Genomic DNA, 25,802 nt, shown 5'->3' with positions numbered 1-25,802 from the left:
GAATGCTTTTGCCGATCCCAATATTACCTATTATTTCCCTATTTACATCCCTTCTCGTGTATAATTATACTAGCTCTTCCTTTGTATAAAGAGCTAATACTATCTCTAAAGTGCTCAGTTTTCAGAACATCAAAACTACTTAGCAAGAACAATAGAGAAAAATAAACTTGACTTTGTCTTGAGTGGAACTGATCAGAGCCAAGCCTCAAATAGTTTTGGCCACGTCCTGCTTGCTGATGAGGATGTCTAGCAGACTCAGTTTGACTTTTATGTGCTTGTATTCAAAGTACTCAGCCTGTCTTCCTTCTGTGGACTTCTTCCTGTCTGTTTGAACAACTGTTCTTCAGATTCTCGCAGGGCTTTCTGTAGCCTCTTCTTCTCAGCCCTAGTTTCTCAGAGATGGTCAAGGACTGGCATAACGGCCTCTAGTAAGATGGACATAGAGATATCTGGTTGCTTCCCCTCTTTCGTTTCATCTGGTAGGAGGGTCCTCGTAGGCTCTGTCTCAGAGTAGGTGAGGTGATCACCAACAGGAAGGCGGGACACTGGATCTCGTAAAGAAGGTTGTTGGCCTCTCTGTGGACAGTCCTCTTCAGAGTCCTTTTCCTCAGTCATTGGGATCAGGGATGGTGTTGACAAGATTTGCTTGATAATCCTGCATCGGTCATAAAGAGGCTTTATGAGGTTCTTGCCTTGCTTAGTTACCTTGACATCACTCTGGGAAGGGGTCTGGTCTCTCTTCTCCATCACCACAGCATCTGAAGTCTCCTCTCCAGGGGAGCTTGGCTCAAGACCCAGAGCTTCTAACTTGCCATTTTCTCTGGGCACTGGAGGCTGTCCACAGGGTGGGTTTCTCCGGGGGATTTGGGAGTACTCCCTTGTTCTTCCGACAGCTTCAGCTATAGTTCTTTGAGCCGTTTGCATCCCTTAGCCAAATCATTCATCCACTTCAGAACCTCGGGATTTGAAGTCTTGTCTCCGTGTGAGGGCCGATACTTCTTTTCTTGCTCAAAATTTTCTTCAAATTTCTGAATCCTCCTCTTAAGGCCCTGGATCTGCTTTGTGAGCTGTGTAGTGGGCTGGGGCTCCTTGCCATCCCCACCACTGCGCTGAGAAGAGCTTCGTGGCATTATAAACTGCTGGCTGCTGGGTGGAGAAAATGGAGGCTTTTCATCCTGCCCAGTTCTGCAACTGCTTTTAAAATAACCACTCAGAGACTTAATATTAAATATAAGTGTTTGCCTGGTGGCTCAGGCTTATTACTAGCTAGCTCTTACGTTTAAATTAATCCACCTCTATTAATCTAAGCTTAGCTACCAGGCTGTGGCGTTACTGATCTGCCAGCATGTCGTTCCATGGGAGGTTGGCTGATAGATCTCAGATTCGACCCCCTTTTTTTTTTTTCCTGTCTCTCTGTTTGGATTTCCCGCATGATTCTCTCCTGCCTTGCCATAGGCCAAAGCAACTTTATTTATCAACCAATGAGAGCAGCACATATTCACAGTGTACAGGATCCCATAACACCTTACCACCAACTCCCAAGCAAATCTATAAACATAGTATTTTATACACTTAGAAAATGAGTTTCTTCTCTTTTCTTTACCAAGAGATGTTTTTCATTTATTTTATAAACTTGTTCCAGGAGTTGTCTCTGACTCTTTTACTGGCTTTTGAGACTGTACTCCTGGTATTGGGTCGCTTTGCTCAACCTTAATACATGGAAAGGTGCTTAGTATTACTGAAATTTGATATGCCATATTTTGTTGATATCCATGAGAGACCTGCCCTTTCCTGCATAGAAATGGAGGATTGAATTGGAGGTGGTACTAGGGAGTGTGAGTGAGGGACTGGAAGGAGAGGAGGGAGGGGAAACTGGCTGAGATATAAAATAAAAAAAATCTAAAAAAAATTAAAAAAATAAACTTGTTCCATGAACCAGTTACTGTGAAAGGCCTATAGAGTTACCAAATAAATATGGGCAAAGTGTAGTTGGAAGCTTTCCTCTGTGCCATCTGGTCCACTGGACCAGTTTCTCTCCTGCCTTATGGTCACTGTAGCCACTTATAAATAATCACTCAGAGGCTTAATATTAATTATAATTGCTTGACTGATGGCTCAGGCTTATTACTAACTTGCTCTTACATATAAATTAATCCATTTCTAATGATCTGTATATTGCCGCATGCCTCATGGCTTACTGATAATGCTCTGGCATCTTACTTCTCTGGCAGCTGCTGGAGTCTCCCCAATTCCACCTTCTTTCTCCCTGTCTCTCTGCTTGGATTTTCCACCTAAGTACATTCTGCCCTGCCATAGGCCAAAGAAGATTCTTTATTAACCAATGGTAATAAAACATATTCTCAGCATACAGATGGGAATCCCAGATCAGCAAGGTATCATGGGAACCCAGAGATGCTCTACCCTAAGGACAGGCAAAGAAAAGATTTGTCTTCTAGACAGTGCACACAATTCTGACAATTTTTGTTAGATAACCTTGCATGAGACACTGGAGACAAGACAATATGGGGTTAGTGATGTACCACATGTTGACCAGGACTACTTAATAGTTCATATCTTTTGTCCTTTCTATAAATCTAAGTCTCATGTCAGAATCCCAAAGATGAATTTGAGGGGTGGTCACTGGACTTTTTTGTCTTCTCAGTGTGGATACATTGAATAAATCTCCCTTTCATAATGTTCACAATTACTTGCTTGTTTAATTGGCTCATTGTGGGCAAATGGATGAACTTGGCTTATTAAATCTGAACCCAGGCTTTAACTCTAACACTAGTTATAGCTCTAATAAATTTATTAATATGAAGGTAACACAGATCCTTTCTGTGAAGAATTGGAGTCAAAGACAAAGTCAAAGGGAGGGGAGGAGAAACTTTTACTCAGACATACTCCTCATTGTATCTGTATTATATATAGGTGTGTACACATGTGTATGTGTGTGTCTACATATACACTAGAGAAAGAACTCAGTGTCTCATGCATGGTAGGCATGTGCTCTAACATTGAGTTATTTACCCAATCAAGCCCACATTTATATTTGAAAACTGATTTATTCTACATAATAATATGCTATAGTCAATTTCTCTGGCATGCAACAACCTTTAAGACAGTAGTGTAGAGGTCATAGCCATGCTGGCTTTAAGTCTGCCCATCATTATTCAGAAAAGTGTAGCTTTTCCCCTTCTATCTCTTTTTTAAAGGGCTTTCCTTAACCCTTTGGGCTTTCACCCCAAGTTTTGGGCTTCTTATTATTTCCCTAAAGGCCCCTTCCCTACAATGTGGATTCTTTCCTGTCAAGTGTCTGACCTCCAGGCCAGGTTAAACAGTGGGGTCTTTTTTTAACTTCTCGTCTCCATTCTCCTCTTCTGGGCAGCTGCTGAGATTTTACAGCTTTCCCGACATGGGCCTTTCCTTTTAAACTCTAATAAAATTGTCCTTGAGCTTTAAAACAATAACCATTACCACTGTGGTTATTGGGAACAGTATAGTACCTAGTGAATGTATTGAAGTGAGCTCCTCTTGCTATTTGTTTAGACAGTTTACATTCGTTCAAATACATAAACAGAGCTGTGTTTAAGATCTTCTAGCAGACTTTATGGCTCAGGAGTTAAGATGATTAGGTTTTGGTCCTGCTTCTCTCACTTACAAGCTTATAAACTTCAGCGAATGATTTAGCAACTATGTGCCTCTATAGAAAATGAGAATACAATATTATACTACCAGTCTTGGGAAGTTAGGATGATTAGATGAGGTAATGCATATAATATTTTTCGATATGGCTTGATATCTATCTAGTAACTGCTTGTTCTACATTTAGCATTGTTAATTGTATAAGCTAAATGATAGGGCCACAGGACGGGCATGTTGCTCAACAGAAGGGGAACAGTAATTTCCACTTTTAGCAGTTGTAGGGTATGATATGGATGGGTTGCTTTCTCTGAAGATGGAACTGGGAGCCTTCTACATGCTCTATAAGGAGCCCTTTACACACACCCTTTAAGGAAGCCCAGTAAATGGGTTTCTTGCTTCTGCAAGTTGGATTTTCATTGCAATTAAGCTTTGGTTTGTCATTGGTGTCTGGTAAGGAACAGGTAGACATTTTATACAAAGAGTTTCCAAAACTTCTTTCTTTATATACAAATCCTTCAAGAACAAGAATCATTTCTGAGCCCCCAGCACTTATTCAATGCCTGTACAGGCAAGGGTTGCTTTTTACATATTTGTTCAAATAATGACCAACACCTATAGTGGGTATTTTTGCTTTAAAAACATCTCTTACTTTTGAGCAAACACTTTCTCTGAGTTTTTTATTTGAATTTTAAATTTGTATATTTCATTAGTTTAGTATTTATTTCTCTGATTAATGAGAGTGTTTTCCTAATATTTATTAGATAGCAGTGTATTTTTTCTTTTGCAAATTGCCTGGTTTTTATTTGATTACTTTTCTTCATTACTGATTATAAGCACCTTCTTAATCTTGAGTTTGTCGTTTGCTTCTTAATTTTGTGTGTGGTATTATTTTTATAAGTAAACTATTGTAAAATTAAAATTATATAGTCAAGTTTTAATTTTTATCTTTGTAGTTTTGTATTTGGTGCTAGACAGCAAATACCTTTTTAATTCTAAGATTGAATTTTCTTCTAGTTTTTAATGTTTTGAAAGACAGTATTAGGATTGAATCTCTTACATGCTAGACAAGTACTCTACAAATGATCTACACCCCAGCCACTGGCTTCAACATTTTTTTTTAATTTATTAGATTAAACAAATACCAATCCAAATTCCCACTCCTTTCTCCCCTCCTCCCATTCCCTCCACACATCCTCTCACCCCACCTCCATCTAATCCTGAGAGAGGGTAAGGTGCATTGCTTTGTGGAAGGTTTAAGGCCCTCCCTACTACATCCAGGCTGAACAAGGTACACATCCAAAGAGAATGGGATCCCAAAATGGCTTCAACATTTATATTTAACTGTTCATTCATCTGAAATTCATTTGGGCTCAATTTCTCCTTAAATAGCTGACAACTGCCTCATCATTTCCATTTTTATACAATTGTCATATCTCCTTTATTGTATACGAAGTTTGTTTGTTCATTAGTTGCAGTTTCTGTGTTCGCTGTCCAAATTCAGTGGTATTTTTAAATTACCAATAATTACTGTTGTTTCAAAAAACATTTAGGCTGGGTGTTGTGACATATGCCTTTAATTCTAGCACAAGGGAGGCAGAGGCAGGCAGATCTGTGAGTTCCAGGCCAGCCTAATCTACATAGTGAATTCCAGGACAGTCAGAGTTATGAAGACTGACCCTATCTCTCAAAGAAAAAAAATTTACATATCTGCCTGAATAATTTCTTTATAACTGGTCTTATGTTGGAAATGTATCCTGATTGTGAAATGGATGAGTAAATATACAGATCATCTTATGTATTCATCTTATGAGATTCAGAATTATCATAATATCTTTTTGTCATCTGACATTTTCTAGAAAGTCAAAAGGCTTTTGACTTTCAAAAGGCTTTTGAACTCTTAAAAGGCTGCTACAACTTGACTTTAAGCAACCAGGTGGCTAGTTAGTGGCAAAGCTATAGAAGAAACTAGGGTTTTCCTAGATGACATGACTTCATGCCATCCGCACACAAGAGATGGGAATATATTAAGACCCAATTATCCATGATAGCATTTAACATATATATTTTGACACTGAATTCTTCTCAAATTCATTTATTTTTCCTTTCTCTTTCTTATACCCTAATTTAAAGTTCTAAACAAACCTCTTTCTGCCCCATCACAGACTTTATAAATATCAATGTTGTATGTAGTACATAGTATTTTACCAGAAAACTACAATAAGATAAATTTAGACTATGGTTTGAGCATATAATTACAGCATGTCATAAAACAAAAAGAGTTAAAAATACTAACTTAAGCCCATAGCAATAAATACTGTAAAAGATACTCATTCCTTTATGGAATCCCAAAAGAATTTGCAAAAATCTCTTTGTGTGTGTGTGTGTGTGTGTGTGTGTGTGTGTGTGTGTGTGTGTGTGAATTTCGTTTGGGATTGAAGTATAGAATTGTGAAGCTGAGATGTGCTTTTGAATATTCTCAAACTATACCTTTTAAAACAAATGTTAGCAGCCAGGAATCTAGATTATATGGCAGTACTTGGAATAGATATGGAGCCTATCATATTTAGCTTACTTGGCCTAAATCAGTTCCAACTAGCAAAGGCCAAAAATTATGTTCACCTCAAATATACATGTTGGTCTCCGGAGAAATGTTGGGACTGTAACATTTACTACTCTGAGCACCAGAGGTATGGTAATGGTCCAACAACCTGCAGATTCAGAAATAATGATCGTTCGTGGAGGTTCCTGCCAAAACCTTCATATTGAACCAGCAGAGACCCTGCAAAGTTGAGACTTAATTATGCAGGCAGGATTCCAATCGGTATAGAGATTTGAAAAGGGATGGGGACCCCATGATTCTTTTCTTGTTTGAAAAGGTTTGACATAGAAGCAGACATCAGCATTCAAGAATGTTTCATATCTCATCACAAAGGGAACTGTTTCTAGGAATGGCTGAAGGAGACTTCTGCCAGTTATGGAAAAGAAATTGCCTTAGCGTAAGTGAGTCATGCACCGCTGAGTCTCTACTATTGAGTTATATTAAAATGTTATGCTCTTCACCTTTATCAGTAAAGAACGGAACAACTTTTTGGCTATGTGCCACGCCATTAGGTATAAAGAAGCTCGTGGATTTGGCGTTGGGCTTTCAGGTGCTATGGAAAGATACTGAGAAAAACAGGGATTTAGTACCATTCAGCCACTGTATATTTGGGTAAATTTTTCTTCATCTTTGGGTCTCAGCTTTCCTAAATGTTACCCTTTCTGACAAATAAAGTGTTTAACTTGAATATAAAAGTTAAGGCGTGGTGCAGGAAAGCACAAATATTTTGTCTCTTCTACACATATACACTGGACCTAGAATCTCTATTCTATTTGAACCTTTGCTCAATAAGGGAATGTCTCATTTGCAGATACTATAGAGTCACAGTAGATCATATAGGCGCGTGCGCGTGCATGCGTGCGTGCGTGCGTGTGTGTGTGTGTGTGTGTGTGTGTGTGTGTGTGTGATAGAAGGGGACAGCGAGGATGAATATGGTCAAAGCATGTGACATATTTGTATAAAATGTCTTTATGAAACTCATCACAGTGTGCAATGAATGTATGCCAATCAAAGAAAAAATTAAGTGATCTTTACAAGAGAATTATAGTTAGGAAGTCATAAAAGTTATGAGGGTGTTCTTGAGTTCATAAAAGTGAACAGTTGTATTACAGTAGTTACATTTTTATTGATGCCTTTCTACATGTGGTGTGTGTAGACACATGCACATAGACAAATGTGAAATTTGATGACAAATATATAAAGTATTCAGCAATCACTGACACCATGACCATTTTCTTATTTTGGTAACTTTGATGGTGGTTTTTCACACGGAAAAGGTGTTAATAGACAGGTGTAACTGGAAGGTTTCTAACATGTATGAAGTTTTGCCAGTGTTATAGACACAAGGATTTGCTAAGGTTAGAGCATATTTACTTTTTAGCCATCTTTAGTAACGGAAGCCTATAATTTTCCTGTTTATTGGTGAATTTATTCTTTTTAAAATATCATAATTTAAAAAAAACCAGAAATGTGCCTAGATTTTTAGGGACTTGAAAATAACCTGGACTTTTGATCTTTCTCTGGCATCTCAGTCTTCATGAGCAGCAGATTATCTGTTTTCCTACATAGTCTATAAACTTTACCTGAAAATCCAGTATGGAAAACAACTGTTTTGCACCCTGTGAGTGTGGTAATGTTCTTAAAAAGTTAAGATATTATTTACTTTATAATCACACTTCTGATTTTAAATGGGATCTTCAATGGCTAATCTGCCTATAATTTTCCACATATTTTAATCTACAGATGGCTAATTTAAATTCCATATATAAAAAATGAAAGCAAAGATTCATTATCTTGGCATAACCAATAATCTTTTCTGCAATTAGATTGTACTTACAAGACTATTTCCATTTATAGTTATTTTTATATAATGAAAGAAGAAAACACAGTAATGTATTGGTAAGCTCTAATGTCTACATAAAATAGGTGACCTAGCTTAAAGTGGAACTTTTATATAGTAGAGTAGGTCACAGAAAGGTTAATATGGAATTCAAAAAGCATCTTTAACTTGTAGAAACACTTAACCCTTGACCGATAACATTCATTGTATTCCCTACAAAACTCTAGAAAGAAATTTCAGTACACTTTTTCAGTTCTAAAATATATATCTTCTAAATCAAAGTTTACCTTAATGTGTTTTCTAAAAGTTCAAAATTTCTGAAAGGCCCTTAATGAAAATCATTAGCTTCTTTCTCCAACTCTGCTCTATCAGGTTTCTTAGTATCAAGCTGTACTGTTTGGTATCAGTCTGTTGCTTTGGCTATTTTGCTTCAATTCTTCAAATTTTTAAAATCTTCACTGGCCCCTCTGAATCCCCCTGCCCTTCACCACCGTCTGATGTTTTGGGGCTGAGCTTTACCTACTATTCTGTAGAGTTTTCTTTCCTCTGGTTCTTATGTCTTCTGCATTCTTGCTTTGTACCTTCATTGCAAAGCATCTTGAAGTGGAAAGGGAGAACCATGGTACACCGGAAACAGTCTTTGCCACACATTGACTTAAGTATGGTAAGTTCTATTTTGAGAATGCTTTCTACTCTGAAATTTGCAATGTTCTTTTGTTGTCCAAAATCAGTCACCATTCTCTACCCTTTTAGATGAATTTGAATATATAAACACTGCAGTTTAGTGGTCCGCTTGTATGCTAGTGTTTTTAATGTTTACTATAATGTAGTAACTAGTACAAAACATAGCCACTTTAAACAGAAAGCACTTCCACTGTCCCAAGGTTCTGTGAATGACCTGGTTTCTACTCCATGAGGTCCCAGGGACTGAACTCAGATTATTGGGCCTGGAAGAAGTCACCTTTACCAACTGAGCCGTCCTACTCGTCCTATAATGTAGCATGCTTTCCAATAGGTCTTAATAATAAAAGCCCAAAGTCAGATACAGGGGAAAGTACTGAGTGATCAGAACGATGAAGGAACCAGACCACTACCACCTTACCTCTCAACTTCCCAGCAGAAAATAGACTGAGTTCCTGTTTCCTCCTGCCTCTCTCTGCCAAGCCATATTACTTCCTGTCTCTCTGTACAGACCTCCAGACCGCTATGCTTAACTATTGGCTAGCTCCGCCCTCTGATCTTCAGGCAAGCTTTATTTGTACAAATAAGATATCACCACACTATAATGTGTTTTGATCATACCAACCCTCCAATTTCTCCTTCAATTCCTCTAAGAATCTCAGCATTCCAGCCCTCCCAAATTCACATTATCTTTTTGTAGTCCCTTGAGTACCATCAGTGCTAACCTTTGGGTGTTTGTATCACAATTCACTGGAGCATGGGCATCCTAACAGGGGCCACTTTTCTGAAGAAAACTGACTCTCTTTACCCCAACAATGTTCAGTCTCCAATAACTCCTCAGCTAGGAAGAAATAGGACTTCGTGAACTCCTCTTGATCTTTGCTGGAATGTTGCTTGGCTTGATTTGGGGTAAGTTGTGTGCAGGGGCTTCTCACAGCCACGATGAATTCATAAGTGCAATGGCCCTGACATGTCCAGAAGATGCTGTTTCTCACCTGTCACCTATGTAACCTCTCATTCTCAAAGTGGATTACCTAAATTATAGTATTTGAATGTACAAATTCAAACAAAATGTCTGTGAATGGTGATTAATACTTGTGGTGATATTTTGTTTGTGATCTAACAAGTAAGGCTTACCTGAAGTCCAGGCAGTGGTGGCATCACCTTTAATCACAGCACTCAGGAGGCAGAGGCAGACAGATCTCTGTGAGTTCAAGGTCACCCTGGTCTACACGAGACAGATCCAGTCTGAAAGAGAAACAGAGCCAGGCTGTGGTGGCTCACACCTTTAATCCCAGTACTTGGGAGTCACATGCCTTTAATCCCAGCACAAGGGAGGTGGAGACAGGAAGGGATATGGCTGGGCAGAGATAGGAATATAAGGCAGGAGGAGACAGGAGCTCAAGGCATTCAGTCTGAGGACTTGTAGAGACAGGATACCCCACTCATTCTGAGGATTTCAAAGAGCCAACCAGAAGGATGGAGATAACTAACCCTGTGGAATGGAATCAACTGTCCAGAAGTAAACCCATACCTCTATGGCCAATTTTGACAAGGGTACTTACTGTCTTAATTACTTTCCTATTGCTGTGCTAGGACACCATGACCAAAGTAACTTATAGGAGACAGATTTATTGGCCTTACAGTTTCAGAGGGTAAGCTTATGACCAATATTATAGGGAGCATGATGACAGGCAGGCATGGTGCTGGAGCATCTGGCACTCAAGGAATGATAGATATCATTTGTTCACATGTTTAATAAAGGATGTAAACATAGGGGGTTGAAGAGATGACCCAGTGCATAAGAGTATTTGCCGCTCTTACTGATGACTCAGGTTCGGTTAACAGCATCCATGTGGTCGTTCATAGCCACCTGCAACCCCAGTTCCAGGGGATCTCCTACTTATTTCTGGTTTCCAAGGGTGCTGCATAAATGTTGTGCACTTACATACAAACAAACAAAACACTCATACACATAATACAAAATTAAAGTAAGTCTTTGTTGAATGGAACTGTTCGTAGGATGTAGAAAGATCACTCACAGTACAATAATAAAATAACAACTCCCATTAAACACAGGCAAATGCATCAAGTGGACATTTCTCCAGGAAAGATGCTTACTATTGTTACTTCAAACCATAATGAAATATCACATTATATTTAAATGGAGAAAGTAGTACTGATAAGCATGTGGGAAAACTGCCCCCCCCATGTACATGGCTGGTGGGCATTTAAAGTGGTACAACTTCCAATGGAAACATCAGCCCTTCTTCCAAAAACTAGCATAGCGTTAACACTATAAGCTCATAGTTACGCTCACAGTATCTCACCTATGAGATCTGAAAGCATGTTCTGCAAAAACTTGCACATTAGGAAGCAGATATTACTTATAATAAAAAAATAGGGCAAATAAAATGTCTTCCGCTGTTTCATTGTTAAACAAAATGTTGTTTAGCCATACAATGGAGTATTGCTGAGCCATTAAAAGTCATTATGTCTTCATATTCATGTATGCCACAGCACAGACAAAACTGTAAAACATTATACTAGCAGAAGGAAGTGCAAAATGACCATATTATAATCCCATTAATAGGAAGTCTCAGAACAGAAAAAATATAGAATTACAAGGTAGTTTAGTGGCTGCTTACAATGGCTATTGAGCTGGGAGAGAGTGTGAGGATTCAAAGACATTTTTAGGGTGAAGAAAACATTCTAGAAGAAATCGCCATAAGTAGTTCATATCTGTGAATATGCTAAAGGCATTGAGTTGTATATTTTAAATGGATGGGTTACACTGTGTCTGAATTATACTGTAATAAAGTGTTAAAAATAAGAAGTGGGCCAGAGAGGTAACTTTATCCAGGAAGTGGCTGGGCTATTCGAGAAGTCACTAAGGTACAGCAAAAGAGAGAATCATCTCTGAGAACACACGTAGTTAAGAGTGCCTCCACAGTTTGTAACTGAGCAACTGTGCATCATCTCTCCAATCTTCTCTCCTTGCATTTGGCCCCAGAGGTACCAGCATGTGAATATTTGAGGCTGGAGTGTATCCAGCAGAGGGAACACTGTGCATGAAGCCACAGATGAGAATGTACATGCCGTTGGTACGCAGCAGAATGAGTGAAGGTGATAACGGTAAGGAGACAGAGTGAGGAAGGCCAGTGAAGTCACATAGAACAATGATCAGAGAGTATTTCCAGTATGTATCCAAGCTGTTACAATTGCATATAATCCGCATAATGGCAAATATGGGCCAGACCAGATCCTAACCAGCAAAATGTAAATTGATATCTTCAATCTTTAAAATCTTGCTTGGCACAATGACTTGCTTTGTCCAACGGGGCATTAACAAACATGGCACAAGCAATAGTTTGAAACACATGTGTGCACTGGGTTTTGCTTACTTGTTGTTCTTGGAATCTCAGATTAGTATGGTAGATGATTAGAGATACATGAACCGGTTGCCTCTGTTAAGTTCATTGACACTCAAGCAATCCCTAGAGATTTGAGGCCCCTGAGTAAACTGCAGATACGTGTACCAGTTCGGCCCAGATCAGCAAAAGAACCATGCAGCAGAACCCAGTCTATATTACTGACACGCAGAACTCTGAAAGAAACAGCTGGGTTTCCAAACATTGCGTTTGGGGGCAGCTGGTTACATTCTAAATCTAATAATGCATATTAAAAAGAGTTCTCGGGCGCACCTTTTCTCTATGCTTAAAGCTAAAGAGGCAGGAGTACTTCTCAGGTTTACATGTCCTATAAAGTCCAGCTCATAGGATTTGGGGTTTAACCCTCAGCTAATAATAATGGATGGGCATTTTATTGGCGCATTTTCTGTGTTGAGCAGTTTCCTTGGCAACCAAACATATCCTGACTCTGAAGCAGCAGCAGTGGTATGTGAATTAGTCTGTCCCCTAGGAGGGGGTAGATTTAATCGTGAAAATGACATCAGCTAGCATTTCATGAGCTCTTGGTACAGCCTGGGCACCTGCATTCACATTATTTCACTGAATCCTCATCAACTACCTTGTTTCCATGTCCGGGCTGGAGTTCAGGCAAGCAGAGTGACTTGTCCAAGCTTGCCTAGTCAATAGGCAGGAGGGTCAGGATCTAATTCTTGACCTGCCTGCCTCAGTTCCCCAAAAGCATTAGTCTAATGCCAAGTAGATACTGAAACATGCTAAGCTAACCCAGAAGCTTGCAATAGTGACTTTATTATTATTATTATTATTATTATTATTATTATTACTGAGGTTAATCAGGCACCTCAAGACAAGTCTGAACTGTCCACTGCGGTTCAACCCATGCCTTGTTCTCTTCCTTCATACCATCATTCCATCTGCAGCTGTAGAACAGCTGGCTTAACCCTTTCCTTCCATCTCAGGGGAAAGGAGGGACCAGAGGCTGCTCCTGGAGAGGCCTGGCAATACTTTTACTCTTCATTAAAAGTTTATGTGCATTATACACTTCATTATATTCAATTGGGTTTCTTATATGGCACTCCAGTGCATAAATGACTCCCTGGACACATTTGTGCATTTCCATTGTTAGAATGTAAAGCCTGGCCAAGGCACAAAGCAAGCATGGTTTGAACTATTCAATTATTTCTGGTGCACTAACCAAATCCAGGAGAGTCTTTACTCTCTACTCTCCACAGGATTGCTGGCTGGACAGCCTCTCTATTCTATTGGTCAAAACCTTTCTGTTGTGAATCTGAATAGTGAGGAAAATAGAAAAGAACTCTGGCAAGAAATGACTCCGCTTTCCAATTGATTGAGAATTGGCTTATGCTGATTACTGTTTGTGAGCTAGCTCCTTTCTTTCTTTCTTTCTTTCTTTCTTTCTTTCTTTCTTTCTTTCTTCCTTCCTTCCTTCCTTTTTCCTTCCTTCCTTCCTTCCTTCCTTCCTTCCTTCTTTCTTTATTGGTTTTTCGAAACAGGGTTTCTCTGTGTAGCTTTGGTGGCTGTCCTGGAACTAGCTCTTGTAGACCAGGCTGGCCTCAAACTCACAGAGATCCACCTGTTTCTGTCTCCTGAGTGCTGAGATTCAAGCCATGCACCACCACCCCCTGGCTATTTTATTTTATTTTATTTTATTTTATTTTATGTGTAGTGTATGTACTTATTTGTATAGATATAAACACATCTATACAAATAGATGTTGTTGATCTAGGTTATTCAGATTAATAGAATGTAAATGGTCACCTGGGAACCTACATATTTAAGATGGCAGTGCCTCTGTGAGCCTGGTACCCTGAGTGGAAAATGGTTTATTTGTTCAGCTCTTGTGGTGTTCAGTATTTCTATGTGCACAACAAATAAGCTATGTGATTTGAACCATTAGTTACTTTAAAGATGGCTTTTATAGTAAACCACCTTTAAAGGAGGTGGTTATAGCAGCTAGGCCACCCTTACTGGTGCCCTTTCACAATTGCCTGTGAGTATACTATGTTGATTGTGGCCTATTTTTTTTTTTATCTTCTCACCGCTCCCCCGCCCCCAAAGGTCCTCGTTGCATCTGTCCTGGACTTCAGAGCAGCCTTCTTTTGCAATTCTTTCCTTTTTGCCTCTTGCCCTCTTGGTTAATTGGTTAACACGTTTTGGAGGCAAATCCACTTTGGACTAGAGGAGTAACATGAGAGCAGGAGCTGCTGCCTTGAGAGTGAACTCTTCCAGTGGTGAGCCCCGTGCTCTTCCCCTGCGAGCTGCAGCCTTGAGAGTGAACTTTTCCAGTGGTAAGTGCCCTCCGGGTGCTCTTCCCCTGCTGGCCACCTCCACATTTGATCTCTGCTCAGGGTAGTCTAAAAAGTCCAAAGAGCTGGGACCCAGCTGGAATTGTTTAACTTTTCTCTATTTTAGGGACCTAGGTTTTTCCACAGGTGAGAAACAGATACAATGAAGTTGGAGAGAATATTTAGGAATCCCTTTAAAGCCCCACCTAAGCCTGTGGCAAGAAAGTAATACCAAGGCTGCTTAAGATGGTTCAGGGTCCAGAGACTAAACGCTGATGTTTGGAATTGGATTCTCTCAGGGGACTGCTACTGTTGTTATTTATTTTGTGAGCTCTAAAGCATCTTCTTCTCCTACACTTTTGCCTGAAGTGGTTCAGGGCTTTTTTGAGGGGGTGGTTCTTAGCTCTGCGAGAGAGTTTTGATTCTCCTATTTTAATTTCTCCCAGACAAGGACAGGCTGGTAATGGGCACAATACCCGAGCTTCAGTCACGGCAGGATGCTCCGATAAGGTCTCTGTGTCCTTCTGAAACGTCTACCTTTGTGAATTTATTGTAGACTTGCAACTATCCTGGCAGGAGGGAAGATGTTTTAGGGGGACACTTATGCCCCTTCCTTTGGGTATCAGATCGACACAAGAGACCCTGAGAAACTGGAATTTTCCCAGGAATCTTGTGGTGGAAGAAGAAAGAGGGTGCAGGCTCTGGAGATAGGCAGGGCAGGACCTTGTCTCCTGAAAGAGATTTCACACAACTCTGGCTATTCGCAGGGAAGAATGGAGTCAAGACATTTATGGGTCGATGGTGTGCATGACAGCAGTTTGACTCGGATGGCCTAGTTATACAAATCTCTCATCTTCTATTTAGTTATTAGACAAGGTCTCACTAAGGAGCACCAGCTGACCTGGAACTCAGAGCTCCACCTGTATCTGCCTCTTAAGGGGTGGAATCAAAGAAAGTTGTGTGTCACCCTGTCCAGATTTGCCTTCTCTTTAAACCTAAATTTCATGTCAGTAACCTTGTGATGGATGTGTAGGGTGCTGGTCACCAGGCCCCCTTTCTTTGTTTCTTTTCTCAATGTGGTCACAATGCTTGAGTCTCCTTTCTCTGTTCTTCACGATTATTTGTCTCTTTAATCGGCTTATTGAGGATGGGCAGCTGTGCCTAGCTTGTTAGGACTGCTAGAACCCAAACTCCGATCAAACAATTCCAGTAACAAATAGGTGCCGGGGCAGGCTTAGTTAGAAGCAGACATTGGGGCTCCAGAAAAAGTCCCCTAAAGTATAGTAACATGGCATGCTGAATCCGTTAACCTGAAAGTCATTGGTAGATCCCCAGAAGAGCTCACTGACCTGGTTCCTCCTGTCCTCTCCTCTCACTTCTTTCTTGGAGTTCCATAGATACTAGCAGTTCTCTTCCCTGAAGCAAGCCATAGAAATTGTAACATTTCTCCCAGAAAACATAACCATAAAGTCTGGAAATTTAAGTTTTACCTACCTTTTCAAGGCAGGAGCCATCCATAAAGAAATTCTGTAGGCTAGGTGTGATTGCTCACATTTGTAATTCCAGCACTTGGGTGCTGAGGCAGCAGGATTGCTGGGAGTTCAGAATTACAATGAGTTACAGGTCAGTATGGGTTACAGTGTAAGAACCCATTTCACCAATAGCCTTCCAAAGCAGAGATTCTCTAGCATATCTTGTCTGGTCTTCAGTCTTAGATCCTTGTTCCATAAGGAGCTTGCCCAGTATCCCAGAGGAAGATACGCAAGCAGGGAGCCCAAGCAGACGGCAACCAGATAGACTTCACTGGCTTCCTTCATCAGGCCGCTGTCATTAGATTCTTCTCTTTGTCTTGTCATCTAGCTATATAACTGCCTGTGTCATCAAACTTAAGTATGTTGCTTAGGCATAAAAGGAGACAGTTTTCCTGTTACCCTCATTTCTGAAGGCTCCTGTGTCATGTGACACCTTGATTAGATGGATGTGTTCTTTTCTTCCTGTCTACCTGCCTTTTATTATAGGAGTGTTGGCTGTGACCCTTATGATGTGTCCTTGAGGACAAGTATCACACATCTTCCCTCCATACATGAGGAACATGAAGACTAAAGGAAGAATCGTTTGGTACAACTAGTAACCCTGCCACATAGAGATTAACAAAGCTCTCCTGTGAAGGACTCTGAATCTAAGTATTCCTAAGGTTTGGATAGCATTATATTTCTGTCACAACCATTCAGCTCCACTTTCGTAGTGAGAAAGCAGTTTTAAACTCCATAAACAGATGAACAAGGATGTATTCCAATAAAACTTTATTCACTCAAACAGATGGCTGGCAAGGTTTGGGGCATGGGCTATAGTCTACTAAATTCTGTGTTGGAGGTTGATGGAAGTCCAGGCTCCAACAAAAAGATGACCCTAAGATCTTGAGCTAAGCAAAGCTGGGATTCATATTGCCTGTAACTCCATGCATCAGGATCAGAAATCAGGCTCTTGTGGATGCCATACGGAAAAAGTGAGGGGCACTAATGTGACCCCTGAGTGACATTCCCAGGGAGACGAAGAGTGTAGGAGCAGAATCTGTGGGTTCCCATTGCTCACAAATGTTAAAGATGTGGCATGGGGTAGGGTGAGCAGAGAGGCAGCCTGGTTAATCCACGATGATTTATATTTTCGTATGTCATCAGCAGAGTTCAACTCAAGGTGAAGTGATGGAACTACTATGACCCATTGACCTTGTTACGTCATCAAAAGGAACAGCTTTTGACCAGAAAAAGGTGAGTTCATTCATAGTGATTGACACATTACCCAGAAGCCTCTAGCTTGTGGCAGTTGCTCATACAGTTTTTAAATGTGCCGGTGATAATTATGCAATGTTACAGTTGTGTGTGATGTGTAGTGTAGGCTGGCACTGTACACCAATTCATCCCTTCATTCTCTTGGGACCACACCATAGCTTTGTCAAAGGGCAGGGGAGTAAGCAGCCCTTTGGCACACATAGGCTAAATGTTGTGGTCATTAGCATGAGTACGTTGGCACAAAGAAAGCAGCCCACATCCAACATAGGAACAACCGAACAGGCTCTTGCTGTCTCATGTCTTTAGATAAAATTCAAACAAAAACATTTGCACATTGTTGCAGTGAGGAGGGGGGGTCTGCGTTTACTAAGCAAAATAATATTTTGAACGTTGCCTACTTCTAAGAGCAGACATGTATTTAGCAGAGGGAGACATTTATTTAATTATCCCCGATGTAAAGATTTCTTGTCTTTTGCAGCTACATGGCTCTAAGAGACTGCTGGGTACCTGAAGGCCAGCTCCTACTGGGACTAATTTTATCCAGACAGCTCCAAGCATGTTCATTAGGCACTGATTAGGTTTCACACAGGTGGAGAAGGTTAGGGGCACAGATAGAGAGGCGGTGCTGATTATGTTAAGCATAAAACACCATCTGTTTCCCAAGAAATACAAGGGACTGCATCCACACTTCTGGAGGGACAGACACCAGGTCACTGCTGAAGCTGCTGCTCCCTCCTTCCTTTTCTTTCATCCCGCTGCATTCACAAGTCTCAAAACGAGTTGGTAAAAATGAAGAAAAACACCAGCTAAGATATCTAAAGGCCGCTGAAAAAGATGCGAAGTTCTTAGCCATCCCATTCAGACTTGCTGGTCAGAATGAATGGGAGAGAATTTTTTTGTTTTGTTATGTTTTTTTTCCCCTCTCTAATGCAAGCATTGTACTTGGCATGAAAATAGAATTACTACATTGATTCCCTTTCAGTGTAAGGACCCCCCGCCCCCCACCGCAAATAGCCTCCCTAGTTAGCTGGACTCTTCAAAGCACTTTAATATGGTTTTGTTTGGAACCAAAGAATGCAAATGAGCTGACATACAGATCTCCCTTTTCTAACAGAAAATAAACAGCCCAGAGACATGTGCATGCATAAACATTTAGGGGAGGAGAGGCAGCAGATGATGGAGTGAGCTGATTGGCACTTGAGCTCACCTGATAAGGGGTCTTCACACTTTGTCGCTAGCCCACACAGAGTCAGGGGCTCACAATACTGTCTTCTTCCCAGCCACTCTCCAGGAGCAAACCACCCCACCACCTGGCCTTTCCCCATTCACCACCCCTCTTGCCTGCCAAAGAAAACTTTGCCACTCAGCAGGTGGTGGTGGTGTGGGATGCAGGGCTTGTGCCTCTCCTCTTCAATCCATGACCTCATTGGTTTAGAGCCCTGTCCTTTTTTTTATTATTCAAGCACAACAAAGCCAGCTGGAGACCAATCAGTAGGATTTCCTCCCCCACACCAGGCACATGAAGGCACAGGCAGCTTGGAACCAAGAACAGCTCACCATCCTGGGGTGACCATGGTGGGCTCTAGTTCTGTGGGTCCAAGAGCAGGGCACCATTCCGGTGATGACCTTGGTAGGCTGTAGTTCTGTGGGTCCAAGGTGAGACAAGAGGCCTGGCTTTGGGCGAGGGATGAAAGAGGAGCTATTTGGTTATGTTCACCTTTGTGAGGTTGTCTGGGGCAACTCCGTTGTCTATCTAGGGGAGTCCGTCTCCACCGTGCACTGAGGGAAACTTCCATGGTGGGAGGGCAGCTATTATACACCAAGGTCTGGAGAGTCCCTACATCTGAAAGCTGGTAAAAAATCATGAAAGTTTCTGCTTCACTCCTGTAGCTCAGTAGTCCCGGCCACTGCTGAATAGTGGATATTTTATGCATACTTAAAGAGTGACCTCAGTAAAAAGACCCTCTAAATTAGAAATCAGTTTTCCAGTTGAGAGACTCCATGGGTGCCTCTTTGACAAAAACTAACAATGTTACTTTAAATCTACTACAATGGCACTTCTAAGACCCAAACTGTGCTCTCCCTCAATTTCCTACCCTATTACCTATTCAGAGGGATCCAGACTTAGTGACCAGCTGAATAAAGTCCAGTCCTATGTTGGCACACATGCCATTGCTTCTGGCTGCAATGGCTTCTTTGTCTTCTGACTTTTACTGTGTCCCAAAGAATTTTTAAGATGATTTTTAAGTTCTCCTGAAATGTGCCCTCCCAATTTAAACATTTTTCTTGTCTGAACACTATGGTCACTAACACGTGGCATCTTGAGAGTCTGTGTACATGCCTCTGATGTTTTTATTTTGTCTTTGTCTTTTTTCTTTTATCATTGGTTCTTTCTCTCCTTCTTTTCCTCCTTCTCCTCCTCCTTTTTGAGACAGGTTCTCTCTATTATGTAGTTCTGGATGTCCTGGAACTCACTATATAGACCAGGCTTGTCTCAAATGTACAGAAATCTGTCCACCTCTGACTCCTGAGTGCTGGGATTAAAGGCATGCGCTACCACACCTGGTCTCTAATGTTTTTCTTACCCTGCCAATAGATTCTTCTATACTTGAAGACAGAAGTTGCTGCTTCTCATCCTTCATTTTCCATGCCCAATTTAGCATAGATCTAGGAAAAATTAGAGGCCAACTAAACTCATTCACTTACTTGTAGGCTGCCTACTAGATAGTGTAGAGTAACAACTGCTTCTCCTACAGTGGGCCTTTGCCTGCCATCAAAGGAGACAGAATCAAAAGTTTGCTTCATGGCATGTTTATTTTTATTCCTTCCAGAAATTTCATGGCAATAGTTGCACCTTGTTTTCACTTCCTTTCCCGTTGACAAGGTGAAATTCCCCAGCAAAAGTACCTTAAGCGATAAAGGGTTTATTTGGTTCACAATTCTGGCTTATAGTCCATCATTGTTGCAAAAGTCAAGGTGGCTGGAACTTTAAACAGATCTAGGTAGATCATAACCACAGTCAAAAGCAGAGAGCAATCATCCGATGAATGCATGCTACTACTTGGTTTACCTTTTCCACTTCAAGTATCCCCTGTTAGGGAATGGTGCCACCCAAAGTAGGTAGGTGTTCCCATCAATCAAAATAATCTCCCACAGACATGACCAAAGGCCAACCTAATCTAAACAGTCCCTCATTGAGAGTTTTTTCCCAGGTGATTCTAGATTATGTCAAGGTGACAATCAAAACTAGACATCATACACACATTTTACAGGCAAGCAAAGCAGAGGCTCACAAGGGAAATGATTTGTCTGAGCTCACCCATCCAGGAAGTTACAGTTCTGGATTGGAACCCCTCCTGATCTGATCACACAAAGATATTTTCCCACTATAATCTAGAGTGTCCAGGTTGGGGCTAGAAATTCAGGAGTGTGGTCTAGAAAGAATGGCTTTTAGTTTTTGATTAATCAGTCCAATGTGATTTGATGGGCACTAACGTGCACTGTATTGGATGCTGGAGTTTTACAGAGACAATATCAAGCCCCTGACTTTCAAATGTTCACAATCTCACAGAGGAATTCATATCTATTGAACAGTTTTCTGATAGCAGGTTGTGAAATGCTATAAGTTTCTGTAGAAGAAGAAATAGCTCGAGTCTGATTAAAATGTGAAACTGTCACATGAAAAGGCTTATAATTAGTTATCTTTCAATGGAAGTTTCATATTTTTACAAATAGAAAGGCATTTGGGCTGGGGGAAAGTTAAAAAGTTAGAGAATGTTGACTGAAAAAGGAAGAGTCTAGAAACACGAGAGCGAGAGCAAAAGAGAGAGAGAGAGAGAGAGAGAGAGAGAGAGAGAGAGAGAGAGAGAGAGAGACTTGCTTTAGCATTCAGTACCACTAGCAGACGAGTGTTGAGCACATAAAATCCTGATTGGAGAGGTGCTATCTTATTTTCTCCTTGTATATTGTTATGAACTTTCCATTCCATAGAGACTCCACATACCCACTTTTTAAGGCCTTTTTCATTACCATTTAGGACATTTATAAAAAAGGAAGCACATTGCTGGAAGTACCTCAACAAGGCAGATTATAATCCATAATGAATTACCTCTAAAGTTGATGTAACAGTTCTTTGGTGAAAGAAATAGGTGTATGAGTCTCTGAGTCTCAGGCTCTTCATCTGTCAAATGAGAACCACAAAATCCAAGACTCCTAGCATCCAACTTTTCCCATCAATCTTCGAAAATAGAGAATTAGGAATTTTCCTTTATCACCATTTAGTGTCTGAGTCCACTGCATATCGCCAAATGGAGATTAATCAATGGATAACAAGCTAACTCCTCAACTGATGGGTGGAAACTGGCCACAGGATTTCCCTTGGAGTCAATTGCTTGCTGCTAGGCACTAAAAAAGAACATCTCCTGGGAGCCCGAGAAACCAGTGATCATTGATTCCAACAACCTGGAAATAGAGCTCAAGATTGGCTCAATCTTGAAAGTCCTGACGTTTTCTTGGGGTCCAACAGAGAGAGGAAAGGAGAGTGTTTAATTTGTTTTAAATGAAAATATAAATCTGTCCTTTGGAGGTTGTTTCCCTTCCTGTGGTTCTTCTACAGTTTGAAATAAAATCCTTAAGAGTTATGTTACTCCTATGCCATGCCGTATTTGTGTGAAATGGTTCAGCCTTCCGTAAGAGCTAGGTTTGTATGTCTCTTCAATACATCCATATTCACAAAGCACCCTGATAGGTCTTGAGATTCTTCTATTATCTTGCACAGGTTTTCTGAATCCCTGAAAACACTCCCTCTGGTTAAATGGCATCATGGTCTTTCCACACTAAATTAGGTCAAACAGTTTTGTGGATGCTTCCATCTTGTTCATGTTTGAGATGGCAGCAGCTTCTATGACTGCACTGAGGGACATAGGAAATAGGTCTACCACCGATATTTATTTCTTCAGGTAGAAACTCAAAGTCTCCTCTGTTAGTATTACCAGCAAGCCCACTAGCCGAGAAGAGGGTATCTTCTACTCTGTAGGATGTTGCGGAACATTACTTTAACTACGTGAAGATGTGCTTCATTTGTTTATGCTGTATTTGTTTGATGATGTAAAGATGTATTGCTTTGTCTGCCTAAGGTACCTGATTGGTCAAATAAAAAGTTGAATGGTCAATAGGTACGCAGTAGAGGAATAGACAGGGCTGGTGGCAGAGAGAATAAGTAGGAGAAGGAATCTAGGCTCAAGAAGAGAATGAGAAGAGAGAATGAGGGAGAAAGAAAGAAAGAGACAGCCAGCCAGCCAGCCAGCCAGACACAGAGTAGGACATTCAGAATTAAAGAAAAGTAAAAAAACCTCGAGTCAAAACATGGATGAAGAGAAACAGGTAAATTTAAGTTATAAGAGCTAGTGGGACAAGCATAAGAGAAGGCCAAGCATTCATAATTCATAATAAGTCTCTGTGTTATGATTTTGTGGCTGGTGATCTGAGAAAGCAGAAATTCTTAGCTGAAAGAAAGATGATTTGCCATTCCTATTAGATGACAGCTAATGGAGAGGATTTTCCTTACTTGATGATTCATTCAAACAAATTAAATGACAAAAAAAGTGGACACATGTTGTTTTGCATTACCAACCCACCTAATTTATCCCTTCTTTTTAGATATAGATATAAGGGGCAAAGTGTAAAAGAAGTGTACAAGAGAATGAAAGTAGGGAGGGAGGGAGGAGGAGAAGGAGGACGAGACGGAGGAGGAGGAGGAAGAGAGAGAGAGAGAGAAACACGGGGAGATACATAGATACATGACGGAAGGACGAGATTTATATAGGTATAATTTATTATATGCCAGTCCCAATGCTTACTGTCATTTAGTTTATAGTTCAGTGGAGAAGGACAGATTGAAGTAAGATAACTAAATGAATACATAGTGTAAGCCAGTGTTAAGTGGGCAGGCCGAGTAACAAGACAAGAACAGGGCTTGATCTTTTATGTAAGGTTGACTGACACTGTAATGTTTGAGTCATTTTCTCAGTCATTTCCTAACTCACAGGTCAGGGTGATGGCATGAACTTCAGTATGGCGGCATGCCCCTTCAGGATCCATGATGATGAGACATAGCTTCAAGGAAACCGTAACCCCTATAGTGGCAGATGCACAGTGTACTGAGTGGATTACTGAAGCACATAGGGAAGTGGAAAACAAATCCAGTGGCTTTCCTGTTACCTGTGTGCACTAGGGCGTGGGCATTATTTCTCACTCCCTTCAAGAAGCGAGGGGCAAGTTATGACTTCCAGAGCTAGCTGTTTGCAGGACTGAATGCACGTGAGTCTCTCAGGAAACCTGTTGCCAATGACGATACCACAACCCACTCCAGCAGACCTTACCTCAGGAACCCTTTAGACCCGCAGCCCTAAGAATTGGAGTGACTTTATCCAAATTTAGTTTCAAGTCTTTTTCAGATTTCTGTTTCGCAGCAGAGGTTACTGTTAAACCACACCACTTCATCTCTCGAATCTTGTCATATCTTCTTTAAGTAACTCACCATTTTTTCTTATCTGTTCTCTTAGAATTTTTTCTCTATTATGGGTCAGATGAACATTTGGATTAGACCTATCTCAAGATAGAGATGGGGACAAATACAATGGCAATGAAGCTGAAAGGAAATTTTGAAGGCAGCTGATGGAGGAGCTTAAAAGTCAGGCTGAGGAATTCAACCTTGAACCTATAGAAAATGAACAACCCTTGTAGACTTACCAGGCTAGAGCTAATGTTTTATGATTTTTTTTTCTCCAGAAAATGAGTCAGACACAATTGTACGGGATAGATGGCGTGGGCAAGTAGTGACAGCGGGATAATAATTTTAGCAGGTATTTTTAGGACTGTAGGCAAGAGCAGAAACTGGCCTGTGTCTGTATTTGGGAAGAGGAAAATAGAGAGCTCATGGCCCTGCGAGCTATTGCAGATGTTAGAGTCCGTAGGAGTTAATGGTTGATTGGCTCTGCAGGGTGAGAAAGGATAAATGAACCAGATGACTTCAAACTTTGTAGGTGTGCACTGCTCTGATCTGCTATTGCAACCACTGCAGGGAGAGCAATATGGTGCAGGGGGAGATAATGATTTTGGTTAGAGACACGTTACGCTTGATGTGCTGGTTCTACAACTTTGAATAGGCAACTATTCAAGAGAAAAAGTGGCTCAGACTTCTGAATATGGCATTGCTTGCTTTATAGGGGGCGGTTTACTTATTTTAAAATGTGTTGCGCTTTTACTGTGTCCCAAGTGCTTTGTAAGCTAGTAAGAGACAGAGTAATCAGTGTCTAAGGACCTGGCAGTCAGCAGTGTTAAGGTAGAGACACGGAGGTAGGTACCAAAGAACATATGAGAAACTGCTGTATCAAAAGATAGAATGTATATTATATGACAAGCATTGAAATCAAGAGAATCATCTTTACTTCAAAAGCATTATTTTCAAATGAGCATGGAGGCGCACAACTGTAGTCTCAGCACTCAGCAGGCAGAGGCAGGTGGATCTCTGAGTTGAAGGCCAGCCTGGTCTACACAGTAAGTTCCAGGACAGCCAAGGATACATAGAGAGACTCTGTATAAAACACCAAAACAAAATATTATTATTTTGTTTTACATTTATAAGAATGTTTGCTGCCATATAGTGGTGGCACATGTCTTTAATTCCAGCACTTAGGAAGCAGAAGCAGGCAAACTCTGCGAGTTTGAGGCTAGCCTGATCTACACAGCTAGTTCTGAGACAGCCAGAGTTGTTACACAGAAACCCTGTCATGGAAAACAAAACAAACAAACAAACAAAAGCGACAAACCAGTAACAAAACAAAACAAAACAAAACAAAAAGAATGTTTATGATAGCCCAGAGGGAAAAGGGATAAAATAGAAAGTGCAAAGCATAAAGAAAAGGCATAGGGGCACAGTCTTTGAGACATTAACATTAAAAGTTTAATGAAATGAGTAACCATCATAGGAGAGAAAAATAAAATTGAATGAGAGAGCCAGGGCGATGAACAGGAAATGTTTTCATCACAGAGTGAGCATAGTATCAATGTTGCCAGGATAAAATCAAGATGACAGAGTTGAGGTCACTGAAACCGAAAATTAAAAGGCCATTGTTGGAAGGATAAAGGCAGAGATGCTGAAAGTTTGACATTGATTTATGTGATGGCACAAATTTATAGGGAATTAGAAAGAGAATGGATATTTACAAAGCCCAGGAAGGCATTGCTTTTTAAAGCTTCTAAGGCCATGGTGTGGGGCAGTGGTAGTGGTAGAGAGCTTGTCTTGCATGTTTTCCGTGGGTTCCTTTCTTAGGCTTGTGAGGAATGTTTAGTAATAGAAGGGAGGTTGAGGTAATTCCATGAATGAGCAAGAAGTAAGTTTCTTGAGACTATTTTGGGTTAGGAGAGATCATGCTTACTGAGGGAAATGTGAGAAGGTGTACTAAGTGGGAGTAAAAACCCAATGAGGAAGTACACCATCATAGCTGGAAACCA

General features: G+C 40.6%; 1 pseudogene; it reads right to left on the bottom strand.

Moving 5' to 3' along the window:
- Positions 1-205: 205 nt before the first annotated feature.
- The window catches only part of LOC125415359 (protein FAM13C pseudogene), a 37,887-nt pseudogene continuing 12,290 nt past the window's right edge, over positions 206-25,802 (bottom strand).

The sequence above is a fragment of the Myodes glareolus genome, chromosome X (assembly GCF_982192425.1).
Source record: "Myodes glareolus chromosome X, mMyoGla1.1, whole genome shotgun sequence".
Taxonomy (NCBI): domain Eukaryota; kingdom Metazoa; phylum Chordata; class Mammalia; order Rodentia; family Cricetidae; genus Myodes; species Myodes glareolus.
Note: the sequence above shows the minus strand (reverse complement) of the source record. Positions and strands in the feature narration are given on the sequence as shown.